At 43.7% G+C, this 14,238-nt stretch overlaps 1 protein-coding gene and 1 long non-coding RNA gene across 8 annotated transcripts in view; both read right to left on the reverse strand.

Annotated features, from left to right (window-relative positions):
- LOC115201668 (caskin-2) overlaps window positions 1–14,238 on the reverse strand; it is a 91,312-nt gene that overhangs the window by 70,422 nt on the left and 6,652 nt on the right. The gene's annotated exons all lie outside the window — the stretch shown is intronic.
- Window positions 11,094–14,056, reverse strand: LOC115201669 (uncharacterized). Its single transcript, XR_003879787.1, has 2 exons — window positions 14,020–14,056; window positions 11,094–11,413 (listed from the first exon to the last, which is right to left on the reverse strand). It is a non-coding gene; the product is annotated as an uncharacterized LOC115201669 (long non-coding RNA).

Here is a 14,238-nt window from a genome sequence, read left to right on the forward strand (position 1 = left end):
ACTTGGTTGTGTGTACCGGTGCTCGACCAGTCGGCGAAAGCTAACATCACCCACAACAGAGAACGGTTGATTGTCAAGGGCAATGAATTCCATTATCTTGGCTTTAATGGATTTCGCCTTTGAGTTGTCTCGCTGAAATGTTCTTACTCTTTCAAATGACTGCTCGACTTGTCTGCTGTGTGGATCGAGCAGTCAACATTGTGGGCTAGGTCAGGAATGCTGTGTTGCATGTGTAGCACAACATTTTACGGTATGCTCGGTAGCTTTGACATCGGTTTTTAACTTGACATCGGGCCGATACCGATGTTGGCATTTTTAGCTAATATCATCCGATTCCGATATGTTCACCGATATATTGTGCATCCCTAATGCATACTCCACAAGACATGCAACCAGAGGTCTCTTCAGTCCCCAAATCCAGAACAGACTATGGGAAGCGCACAGTACTACATAGAGTCATGACTACATGGAACTCTATTCCACATCAGGTAACTGATGCAAGCAGTAGAAACAGAAAAAAACCTGGTAAAAATACACCTTATGGAACAACGGGGACTGTGAAGAGATACACAAAAGGTACAGAGACATGCATACAAACACACTAACATGCGCACTATACACACACGGCATTGTGATATTGTTGTATAGTGCTATCAAACATTTTGTATTGTAGATATGTAGTAGCGTAATAATGATATATGACGTACTGTTTTATTTGTAAGTGCTTTAATATGTTTGGACCCCAGTAAGAGTAGCAGCTAATGGGGATCCCTAATAAATACATTCAGAGACTTGTCCCAAAGCCACTCCTGCAATGTCTTAGCTGTGTCCTTCAGTCGTTGTCCAGTTGGAAGGTGAACCTGCTCTAGAGCAGGTTTTCATCAAGGATCGCTCTGTACTTTGCTCAGTTCATCTATCCCTCGATCCTGACTAGTCTCCCAGACCCTGCCACTGAAAAACATCCCCACAGCATAATGCTTCCACCACCATGCTTCACCATAGGGATGGTGCCAGGTTTCCTCCAGATGTGACGCTTGGCATTCTGGAGTGCTGTCAGAATGGCCATCAGGTTCTTGGTCATCTCCCTGACCATAATGACTACCTTTCACCGTCATTATGGGGTATTGTGTGTAGATGAATGATAAAATGTATCAAATGTTTCATCCATTTTATAATAAGGCTGTAACGTAACAAAATGTAGAAAAAGGGAAGGGGTCTGAATACTTTCCGAATGCACTGTATAGATAACGAGTCGACGACCTCAATTATCTCTAGCCCAGTTATCTAATAGCAAGCTGGCTACTGTTGGCTAATAGGCTATTATTGTTAGCGGCCCATAGCTTCATACTGTAGGCTCAATGAACAGTGGTATTAGTGGGACACATACACCTCTTTCCAGTAATCTCACCCTGGGCCATCTGAGTTATCCATGATTTGGTCAGAGGAATGATGGAGGGAAGGTGGGAGGTAAAGAGCTAGAGAACTAGTAGATGTTAACAAGAACAGGACGGGGGCATTTATACTGAACAAAATATAAAACGGAACATGTAAAGTGTTAGTCCCATGTTTTATGAGGTGAAATAAGATAACCTACGCACAAAAAGTCAATTTCTTTCAATTTTTGCGGACAAATTTGTTTACATCCCTGTTAGTGAGCATTTCTCTTTTGTCAAGATAATCCATCTGACAGGTGTGGCATATCAAGAAGCTGATTAAACGGCATGATCATGGCACAGGTGCACCTTGTGCTGGGGACAATAAAAGGTCACTAAACTGTGCAGTTGTGTCACACAACACATACAGATGTCTCAAGGTTTGAGGGAGTGTGCAATTGGCCACCAGAGCTATTGCCAGAGAATTGAATGTTCTCTACCATAAGCTGCCTCCAATATTGTTTTAGAGAATTTGGCAGTACATCCAACCAGCCTCAACCGCAGACCACATGTAACCATGCCAGCCCAGGACCTCCACATCCAGCTTCTTCACCTGTGGGATCGTCTGAGACCAGCCATCCGGACAGTTGATGAAACTGTGGGTTTGCACAACTGAAGAATTTCTGCACAAACTGTTAGAAACCGTCTCAGGGAAGCTCATTTGCATGCTCGTCGTCCTCACCAGGGTCTTGACCTGAATGCTGTTCGGTGTCGAAACCGACTTCAGTGGGCAAATGCTCACCTTCGATGGCTACTGGCACGCTGGAGAAGTGTGCTCTTCACGGATGAATCCCGGTTTCAACTGTACCGGGCAGATGGCAGACAGCGTGTATGGAGTAGTGTGGGCGAGTGGTTTGCTGTGATTTCAGCATTGTGCCCCATGGTGGCGGTGGGGTTATTGTACGGGCAGGCAGGCATAAGCTACGTACAATTGAACACAATAGCATTCTAAATCGATGACAATTTCAATGCACAGAGCTACTTCCAAGAGATCCATTGTCGTGCCATTCATCCTCCGCCATCACCTCATGTTTCAGTATGATAATGTATGGCCCCATGTCACAAAGATCTGCACACAATTCCTGGAAGCTGAAAATGTCCCAGTTCTTCCATGGCCTGCATACTCACTAGACATGTCACCCATTGAGCATGTTTGGGATGCTCTGGATGGATGTGTTCGACAGCATGTTCCAGTTCCCGCCAATATCCAGGAACTTCGCACAGCTATTGAAGAGTGGGACAACATTCCACGGGAAACAATCAACAGCCTGACCAACTCTATGCGAAGAAGCTGCATGAGGCATATTTCAATTGACTGATTTCTTTATATGAACTGTAACTCAGTAAAATCTTAGTTATTGTTGCATGTTACGTTTATCATTTTTGTTGTGTGTACTAAAACATTTCTAGACTGTCTATGGGTAACAGCGTTGACGTGTTATGCTCGACTCGCTAATTTTTCCACCAGAAAACACTAGAAAATGGCCAAAAAGTGTAGAACCAGTTCACCTGCTTTTACATTATGAATTGACTATTACGTGTTGTGAAATTGTTGCATGTTGCGTTCATATTTTTGTTCAATGTAGTATAGAGGTTTGTATCTATCACCATGATGATGATGATGATTTGTGTCTATTCACCATGATGATGATTTGTGTCTATTCACCATGATGGATCAGCCACCTCCACACCAATTATCTTGTGCTTGCATTGTTGGACCTTCTTTGGGTCAATAGCAGCTCTTACTGAGGGGGTCAGACAACATCCGAGTCCCAAATGACACCCTATCCCCTATACAGTCCTGGTGTATGGCCCTATGGTAGCCTACAACCTTGACCCTTTCTGTTACCTGGCCCTCATCCCTTGTGTAATGGGTTTAAAACCCAATCCACCATTAACCAGACTGTACTTCCTCACCAATCCTTACCTTGATCTTCTCTCTGCAGCTGACCTGGACTTCGCATTTCTTATCTATTCAGAGTTCCAGACCTTCAGCACAACCGTCTTGCTAGGGCTGCCACAATTACCCTATTACAGTGTAACCGACGGTTATGGATGAAAATAAAATGGCATAACCGTCTGAAGGGGGGGCGAACAGCTGACTGAAGACGGGACAGCTGTGCTGTTGAGTCCGTTTCTGCGGTAACATGGACTCTTGACAACATGATGAAACTTTGGTGCTCCTTGCTGGAACAAGCAGGGTGTTGTAGCAAACTATGCTTTGGTTGCCTAGCAAACACCCCCCACAATGCAGGAGCACCCTGGCAATTTGACTGGTAAACTAATGGGTACGCTCGCCATGGCTGTCTGGCATTGTGATGCAATCATTTCAATGGTGATGAATTGCTTGCTGTTTGGGGTTTTAGGCTGGGTTGCTGTATAAGCACTGACTGCTGATGTAAAAAAGGGCTTCATAAATACATTTGATTTGAATGTTCATTTAAATTATAACTAAATGTGGCTCATGAAATGGAATGTATTTTTTGTAATGTCAGTTGAACCAACAAATCACAGCACATATTGATGGGTACACTTCCTGCTTTTACTTCCTGCTTTGCTCCTATGGGTACACTTGCAATAGCCGCCTGTCCACCCATTATGTCATCATCGACTTGAATGGGGACACCTGTTCTACTCATTATATTTCTATGGCAGCACATGCAGTGAGGAACAGCTACTACAAAGACCGCGGTCATTTGGCTGGCCAATTACTGTCGTCCAAAATTATATGATGTCATATCCCCGTCAGAGCCCTACGTCTTTCCTGTTGACCATTCTGACCCCATAACCCTCTCCTTGATCCTCCTCTAACCCCGTGACCTCTGGCCCCTCCTCCAGCCCTGAGTCCAGTCAGTGCTCTGGTGGTCTCTCTCCATCTACCTGGCTAAAGTAATGATGACATTTCTACAGCGCTTTTCATAGAATTTCAAAGCTCAAGAGCAACAAAAATAAACAGACAAGCAATATATGACAATTCGACCAATAGAGGCCAAGTCTTTGAAAGCTGCATCCTCCGAAGATGTAGTGGATCATGGTGGCGATGGAGTCTGCTGATGATCTTGTAGGAGGACAAGTCTGGGAACCAGCCTGAGTCTTATAGCCACTGGACTTCTCTTCCACTCTGTGTAACACCCACTTAGGCGATGCCTCAGCAGCTCTGGGCGCCAGAAAGAGTTCACCACACAGAGTTCAGAGTAGTAGCCAGTCGTCCTCACTACGAGCCTCAGCACTGCTCTATTGCTCCTCCCCCTCCCATTCCCCTTACGCTTCAGGCCACTCCTCAAATTATGTTCTCAAAAGATCAGGAATTGGCAGCCATGTGAAACCTAAAAGAAGTGGTACTGTGTCCAGATTAATTTTTCAAAACAAAAGCTAGCTAGCCAAGACAAAAAAAAAAAGTGTTAACCTGCCAGTCAATCTGCAAATCTGTGGCTCAAAAACACCAGATACGCAATGAAAACTAAAATGTTCTCCATGGCAACAATATAACTTATAGGTTGGCCCTGATCCTGACAAGACCCCACTGCAGGAGCACCGCGCGCGCACGCACGCACGCACGTGCACGCACGTGCACACACACACACACACACACACACACACACACACACACACACGTACAAATAGAGCCTTTACATCTTAAATCAGTAGGCATACAATTCAACTTCAGTAGCCACTAATCAGGACAGGGACAGCCGTCTTACAACACTACTGCACTGATGAACGACCTTACAATGACCACATCCTCAACCCCTCTACTAGGGTCAATGGTGATGGCAGGGAGGGTGTGCAGGGAGGGTGTGCAAAGCTGTCATCAAGGCAAAGGGTGGCTACTTTGAAGAATCTCAAATATATTTAGACACTTTTTCAGTTACTACATTTTTTGGTTACCATATGTGTTATTCCATAGTTTTGATGTCTTCACTATTACTCTACAATGTAGAAAATAGTCAAAATAAAAAATAAACTTGAATGAGTAGGTGTATCTAAACTTTTGACTGGTACTGTATGCGTGTGTATCGTCGATGGTGATGACATTGGGAAGGGATCACTTAGCTTCTACAACAGACTGTATGTACAACAGTCACATTTCACAGAATACAACAGGTGTAGAGTTTACCGTGAAATGCTTACTTACGAGCCATATCCCAACCATGCAGCGTTTTAAAAGGGGAAAAGGGGTTGAGGTAATTCAAATCAAATTGGTTGCATACACATATTTATCCTGTTATTATGTGTGTAGCAAAATGCTTGTGTTCCTAGTTCCAAAGGTAGTATCTAACAATACACACACATATAGTCTAAGGTAATATGTACTATTGTAGGTAGGTAGGGATAAAAGTGACTAGGCAATCACGATAGATAAACAGAGTAGCAGCAGCGTATGTGAAGAAAGTGTGTGTGTGTGTCGTCAATATGCATGAGCATATGTAGTGTGAATGTGTGTTGGTAGTGTCAGTGTAGTATGTGTGTGTGTTGGGAGTGTCAGTGTAGTATGTGTGTGTGTGTAGTGTGTGTTGGAGTGTCAGTGTAGTATGTGTTGGTGTGAGTGTAGTGTGTAGGTGAGTCAGGTTAGTGTAGTGTGTAGGTGAGTCAGGTTAGTGTAAATAGAGCCAGTGCAACAACGACAACAACAAAAAACTGAAAGGGGGTCAATGCAAATAGTACAGGTAGTCTTATGCTGAACTGTTCAGCAGTCTTATGGCTTGGGGGTAGAAGCTGTTCAAGAGCCGCTTGGTCCTAGACCTGGTGCTCCGATACCGCTTGCCATGCGGTAGCAGAGAGAACAGTCGATGACTTGGGTGGCTGGAGTCTTTGACAATGTTTTAGGGCCTTCCTCTGACACCACCTGGTATGGAGGTCCTGGATGGCAGGGAGCTTGGTCCCAGTGATGTACTGGGCCGTACGCACTACCCTCTGTAGGGCCTTATGGTTGGATGCCAAGCAGTTGCCATACCAAGCAGTGATGCAGCCAGTCAATATGCTCTCAATGGTGCAGCTGTAGAACTTTTTGAGGGTCTGCCCATGCCAAATCTTTTCAACTTCCTGAAGGGGAAGAGGAGCAGAGCTGTTGTGATGTGCATCGCTGTGCACATCACAAATGTTGTGACAATGCGGAGGGCTCCATATAACTCCGCATTGACATGATTGGTTAACGGTAGGTGAGGGCGGGAGCTCCTGTATAAACACAAAACTCACTCTGTATGCCTCTGCAGGCTACGCAATTGCGTCACACCCTCCATACGAAGCCTCCAACCACATTTTCCTGATCAAGCATAAATTGGCTTTTAATGATGTGGACACAGAGGACCTTGAAGCTCTGGACCCTCTCCACCACAGCCTCGTCAATGTGAATGGGGGAGTGCTCGGGCCTCTGTTTCCTGTAGTCCACAATCAGCTACTTTGTACTGCTGACGTTGAGGGAGAGATTGTTGTCCTGGCACCACACTGCCAGGTCTCTGACCTCCCTATAGGTTATTTCTGTCCCGTAGTGTTGACAGGTTAACGTTGACAAGGCCGGATTACCAGAACGCCTACTCAGAGTATGTGCTGACCAGCTGGCACGTTTTTTTAACTGACATTTTCAAAACGCTCCCTAACCATAGTCCCTCTGCCCAAGAACACCCCGTAGCACTCACATCTGTAGCATTAAAATGCTTTGAAAGTCTGGTCATGGCTCACAACACCATTATCCCAGACCCACTCCAATTAGCATACTGCCCCAACAAATGACACAATTTCTATTGCACTCCACACTGTCCTTTTCCACCTGGACAAAGGAACACCTACGTAAGAATGCTGTTCATTGACTACTTTCAGCGTTCAACACCATAGTGCCCTCAAAGCTCATCACTAAGCCAAGGACCCTAGGACTGAACCCCTCCCTCTGCAAATGGATACTGACTTCCTGAGGGGTCGCCCCCAGGTGGTAAGGGTAGGCAACAACACCTCCGCCACGCTGAACTTCAACACGGGGGCCCCTCAGGGGTGTGTACTTAGTCCCCTCCTGTAATCACTGTTCACCCACAACTGTGTAGCCACCCTCCACTCCCTGCCAACCAAGACCTCTATATCAGGCAGTGTCAGAGGAAGGCCCGAGATTTTGCGAAAGACCCCAGTCACCCAAGCCATAGTCTGTTCACTGTAGTTCCATCTGGTAAACGGTACCAGAGCATCGGCTCTTGGACCAACAGGCTCCGAGACAGCTTCTACACCCAAGACATAAGAGTGCTAAATAGCCAAACTGCTAAATAGTCAATTAAATGGTACCGGAATGATCTGCAATGACTCTACTACGCACACACTAGACTATACAAAACATTAGGAACACCTGCACTTTCCATGACATAGAACAACTAGGTGAATCCAGGTGAAAGCTATGATCCCTTATGTCATCTTTCAAAATCCACTTAATTCAGTGTCAATGAAGGGGAGGAGACAGGTTAAAGAAGGATTTTTAAGCCTCGAGACAGTTGTCTGCGTGCCTAGTGCTGTGGCAGTCATGACATATTGTCAGCCGGTTATTGTCATGCAAAAGGCTGCCGGTCTCACAGTAACTGACAGTTAATTAACACTGTTAGCATCTCCAGGCCTCCACAAATACAAGCCGCTGACACGTGTCGTTGAAACATCTACATTTAAACAAGTCTAACAAATCAATTTAATACACACCATTACAATAAATCCATTATTTATTTTAGTCAGGTGTTCAGAAACATGATATGATGACGATGGATTTCAGAAGAACAGAATGTGAGTTGGTCTACTGTATGTTATCTGGCTATGCTCCATGATATAGACTGTAGACTTGTTCATTTAGTAGACTAGATACTGTATGTTATCTGGCTATGATATAGACTGTAGGCTTGTTCATTTATCAGACTAGATACTGTATGTTATCTGGCTATGATATAGACTGTAGACTTGTTCATTTATCAGACTAGATACTGTATGTTATCTGGCTATGATATAGACTGTAGGCTTGTTCATTTATCAGACTAGATACTGTATGTTATCTGGCTATGATATAGACTGTAGACTTGTTCATTTATCAGACCAGATACTGTATGTTATCTGGCTATGATATAGACTTGTTCATTTATCAGACTAGATACTGTATGTTATCTGGCTATTCTCCATGATATAGACTGTAGGCTTGTTCATTTATCAAACTAGATACTGTATGTTATCTGGCTATGCTCCAATATCACCTGTCGGGGCAGAGAGAGTATGCTCCTCAAACAGGAGGAGCATACTGTCTCTGCCCCGACAGGTGATATTCCTGTTTGGAGGAGCATACTCTCTCTGCCCCGACAGGCAGTATTCCTGTTTGGAGGAGCATACTCTCTCTGCCCCGACAGGTGATATTCCTGTTTGGAGGAGCATACTCTCTCTGCCCCGACAGGCAGTATTCCTGTTTGGAGGAGCATACTCTCTCTGCCCCGACAGGTGATATTCCTGTTTGAGGAGCATACTCTCTCTGGCCCGACAGGTGATATTCCTGTTTGGAGGAGCATACTCTCTCTGCCCCGACAGGTGATATTCCTGTTTGAGGAGCATACTCTCTCTGCCCCGACAGGTGATATTCCTGTTGGAGGAGCATACTCTCTCTGCCCCGACAGGTGATATTCCTGTTTGAGGAGCATACTCTCTCTGCCCCGACAGGCGATATTCCTGTTTGAGGAGCATACTCTCTCTGCCCCGACAGGTGATATACCTGTTTGGAGGAGCATACTCTCTCTGCCCCGACAGGTGATATTCCGCCCAAACTCTGTATGCCAAGGGCTCTCCAACCTTGTTCCTGCAGCTCCTCAGTGCTTCATTTGTGAATCTAAATAAAATCTGTGTTCGAGAACATCGATAGTAACATGTTTTCGCAACAAAACTAATTTCACAAAACTCGACAGCCCCACTGCGTGCTGGAGAAAGGAATAAAGGAGATGTAAACGCACGATGGTGAGATATTCTGTACCAAAAAAGGTAATGTGTCAGCCTATTAATTATGACATTTTTAAAAATGCCCTATTGCTAGACTATTCAAAATCAAATACAAAATTCACTAATTATAGGCTAACTGTAAGCCGCCCTGCACAATCAATGAACCAACAGCATGGCCTTGGGCTATATGTTCTCTCCCAGACTCGTGGATAGAAGTGTTGGAGGGTAACATAAGGTAACCAGTCCATCCAGTATGCATAATAATACAGTCCACAACTCAGAAGGCGATTACTATTGGCTAGACCAATAATGTACCAAAGACATCTTAAAATCTGTTTGGTTTGATGTTTTTCTGCCATGCGTAATATGCGGTAGGCAATGTATTGTATAACAGCACAATCTATTTTTTTTTTTTGTGCTTGGGCTCATTAGCCTATGCATAAGCTCTAATATGGGTGTTACTAATGAATCATCACCTTAGAAAGTGCTGGCCAATTCCTTGTGTTAGGACTTGAAACAACATCAACAAACATGTTTTACACTCAGTTACAACCTGCTGTTGAACTTCTTTCTTCAAATTGATCATCACAGGGAGGTGAGTTTTAAAAGTACTTATAGGCCTACTGTTTTGATGATCAGTGTTTGATGTGATTTTCAATTGCATTGATGTCAGAGTGGTTAGAGGGACGATAGATCCCTGAGTACCAGGTCATTAGGACTATTAGCAAGTTGGGTACTACCAAAGCAGGTCCAGAGTGCTTAAGAGGACTCAATGGTCACAAGGAATTTTACTACGGTCATGATTCCTATCTGCCGGTGTGGCGGAAATATGGTCACCACAACAGCCCTATGAGTGCCAGTCTGAGGGTGAATGGGCAAGACAAAAAAGGTAAGTACCATTGAACAGTTTATTGTAATAGGTGCCAGGCGCACCGGTTTGTGTCAAGAACTGCAACGCTGCTGGGTTTTCACCCTCAATAGTTTCCCTTGTGTATCAAGAACAGTCCACCACCCAAAGGACATCCAGCTAACTTCACACAACTGTGGGAAGCATTGGAGCCAACATGGGCCAGCATCCCTGTGGAACGCTTTCAACACCTTGTAGTCCATGACCCGACGAACTGAGGCTGTTCTGAGGCCAAACGGGGATGCAACTCAATATTAGGAAGGTGTTGCTAATGTTTGGTGTACTCAGTGTATATACAAACTCCCACACACATTCACACACAGATCAATCGCTGCTGCTCAGTTTTCAATTTGACCCTTATTATTATCTATCCTGTCTAGTTACTTTACCCTGCCTTCATGTACATATCTACCTCAAATACCTTATTATCTATCCTGATGCCTAGTCACTTTACCCTGCCTTCATGTACATATCTACCTCAAATACCTTATTATCTATCCTGATGCCTAGTCACTTTACCCTGCCTTCATGTACATATCTACCTCAAATACCTTATTATCTATCCTGATGCCTAGTCACTTTACCCTGCCTTCATGTACGACCTCAGATACCTTGTACACTGATCTGGTTCTCCCTGTATAAAGCTCCACTATGTGTATTTTATTCCTTGTGTTACTGTTTTCTTTAGTATTCTGCATCGTTGGGAAGGGATCGTAAGCAAGCATTGCAAAGCACCAGAAAGTAGCCTATTTTTCCATTCACGGTAGAGTTACATCCAGAAAGTTGGTGAAGTAAAATAAATCACACTGCAAATGAAGAAATGAATGCAACAACTAGGTCTATAATTTATTTTCTTGAGCTTTGAAACATTAGCCCATAAGTGTTTGACTGTTGAAAGGCATTAGCAGCATGTCATGATGTGTAGGGATAACGCTAACCCCATGCCATGCCTCTGAGCCTGCCACCGAGCAGAGCAGCCCTTGTTCCTCTGAGCCTGCCACCGAGCAGAGCAGCCCTTGTTCCTCTGAGCCTGCCACCGTGCAGAGCAGCCCTTGTTCCTCTGAGCCTGCCACCGAGCAGAGCAGCCCTTGTTCCTCTGAGCCTGCCACCGAGCAGAGCAGCCCTTGTTCCTCTGAGCCTGCCACCGTGCAGAGCAGCCATGATGAAAGCACAGCACAGGCAGATAACAGCAACAAAAAAGTTTCACAGAGAGAGGGAAGGGTTTAAGGAGAATACTGTCATTAGCAACAATGATGCGTTGGGATAACCTTGCGAGCTGTTTGACAGGAATCTATACAAATAAGTAACACTGAAGCTCCAAACCCACACTGTGAGGGTGCATCCCAAATGCCATCCTATTCACTATACAGTACACTACTTTTGACCAGGGGACTCTGGTCAAGCTCTACTTTTGACCAGGGGACTCCGGTCAAGCTCTACTTTTGACCAGGGGACTCCGGTCAAGCTCTACTTTTGACCAGGGGACTCCGGTCAAGCTCTACTTTTGACCAGGGGACTCCGGTCAAGCTCTACTTTTGACCAGGGGACTCCGGTCAAGCTCTACTTTTGACCAGGGGACTCCGGTCAAAAGTAGTGCAATATATAGGGAATAGGGTGGCATTCGAGACATGTACTGTACCAGCTAAGGCTGGCACAACTACTATATAACCGTGTAACCAATGGTTATGGATGAACACCGTAATGAAAATAAAAAAATACAAAAAAAATAATACAATTGTGTGGAACGAACAGCCGGGCATTCGTGCGGTTTGAGTCCGTTTCTGCGGTAACATGGACTCTTAACAACGTGATGAAACATTGTTGCTACTTGCTGAAACAGCAAACTAGTCTTCAGTTGCCTAGGCAACACCCCCCCCCACAATGCTGCAGCAACACACAGAAACAGAATGAAATTGGAACCTCATACGTGGCTGCCTTGTATTGTGTTGCAATCATTTCTATGGTAATGTAGAATGTTCATTCAAATGAGGTAAAGTGATGTCGCTCGTGCAACGGAATGAACTTTTTGTAATGTCAGTTGAGTTGAATGAACAAATCATAGCACATATTTTAGCATTTTTACTCGAGTGTTCGACCGATTATGATTTTTCAACGCCGATACCGATTATTAGAGGACCAAAAAAAAACGATATCGATAAATCGGCCGATTTTTTTTATTTATTTGTAATAATGACAATTACAACAATACTGAATGAACACTTATTTTAACTTAATATAATACATCAATAAAATCAATTTAGCCTCAAATAAATAATGAAACATGTTCAATTTGGTTTAAATAATGCAAAAACAAAGTGTTGATGAAGAAAGTAAAAGTGCAATATGTGCCATGTAAAAAAGCTAACGTTTAAGTTCCTTGCTCAGAACATGAGAACATATGAAAGCTGGTGGTTCCTTTTAACATGAGTCTTCAATATTCCCAAGTAAGAAGTTTTAGGTTGTAGTTATTATAGGAATTATAGGACTATTTCTCTCTATACGATTTGTATTTCATATACCTTTGACTATTGGATGTTCTTATAGGCACTTTAGTATTGCCAGTGTAACAGTATAGCTTCCGTCCCTCTCCTCGCTCCTACCTGGGCTCGAACCAGGAACACATCGACAACAGCTACCCTCGAAGCAGCGTTACCCATGTAGAGCAAGGGAGACAACTACTCCAAGTCTCAGAGCGAGTGACGTTTGAAACGCTATTAGTGCGCACCCCGCTAACAAGCTAGCCATTTCACATCGGTTACACCAGCCTAATCTTGGGAGTTGATAGGCTTGAAGTCATAAACAGCGCAATGCTTGAAGCACAGCGAAGAGCTGCTGGCAAAACGCACTAAAGTGCTGTTTGAATTAATTTTTACGAGCTTGCTGCTGCCTACCACCGCTCAGTCAGACTGCTCTATCAAATCATAGACTTAATTATAATATAATAAACACACAAAAATACGAGCCTTAGGTCATTAATATGGTCGAATCCGGAAAATATCATCTCGAAAATACGGAACCGTTCCGTATTTTATCTAACGGGTGGCATCCCTAAGTCTAAATGTTCCTGTTACATTGCACAATCTTCAATCTTATGTCATAATTACATAAAATTCTGGCAAATTAGTTCGCAACGAGCCAGGCGGGCCAAACTGTTGCATATACCCTGACTCTGCGTGAAATGAACGCAAGAGAAATGACACAATTTCACCTGGTTAATATTGCCTGCTAACCTGGATTTCTTTTAGCTAAATATGCAGGTTTAAAAATATATACTTCTGTGTATTGATTTTAAGAAAGGCATTGATGTTTATGGTTAGGTATAGTCGTGCAACGATTGTGCTTTTTTCGTAAATGCGCTTTTATTAAATCATCCCCCGTTTGGCGAAGTCGGCTGTCTTTGTTAGGAAGAAATAGTCTTCACAGTTCGCAACAAGCCAGGCGGCCCAAACTGCTGCATATACCCTGACTCTGTTGCAAGAAAAGTGACACATTTTCCCTAGTTAAAAGAAATTCATGTTAGCAGGCAATATTAACTAAATATGCAGGTTTAAAAATATAGTGTATTGATTTTAAGAAAGACATTGATGTTTATGTTTAGGTACACGTTGTGTACGTAAGCGATTATATGCAACGCAGAACAGGCTAGATAAACTAGTAATATCATCAACCATGTGTAGTTAACTAGTGATTATGATTGATTGATTGTTTTTTATAAGATAAGTTTAATGCTAGCTAGCAACTTACCTTGGCTTCTTACTGCATTCGTGTAACAGGCAGGCTCCTTGTGGAGTGCAATGTAAAGCAGGTGGTTAGAGCAATGGACTAGTTAACCGTAAGGTTGCAAGATTGAATCCCCGAGCTGACAAGGTAAAAATCTGTCATTCTGCCCCTGAACAAGGCAGTTAACCCACCGTTCCTAGACCGTCATTGAAAATAAGAATGTGTTCTTAGCTGACTTGCCTA

Source organism: Salmo trutta, chromosome 10 (genome assembly GCF_901001165.1).
Source record: "Salmo trutta chromosome 10, fSalTru1.1, whole genome shotgun sequence".
Classification (NCBI taxonomy): domain Eukaryota; kingdom Metazoa; phylum Chordata; class Actinopteri; order Salmoniformes; family Salmonidae; genus Salmo; species Salmo trutta.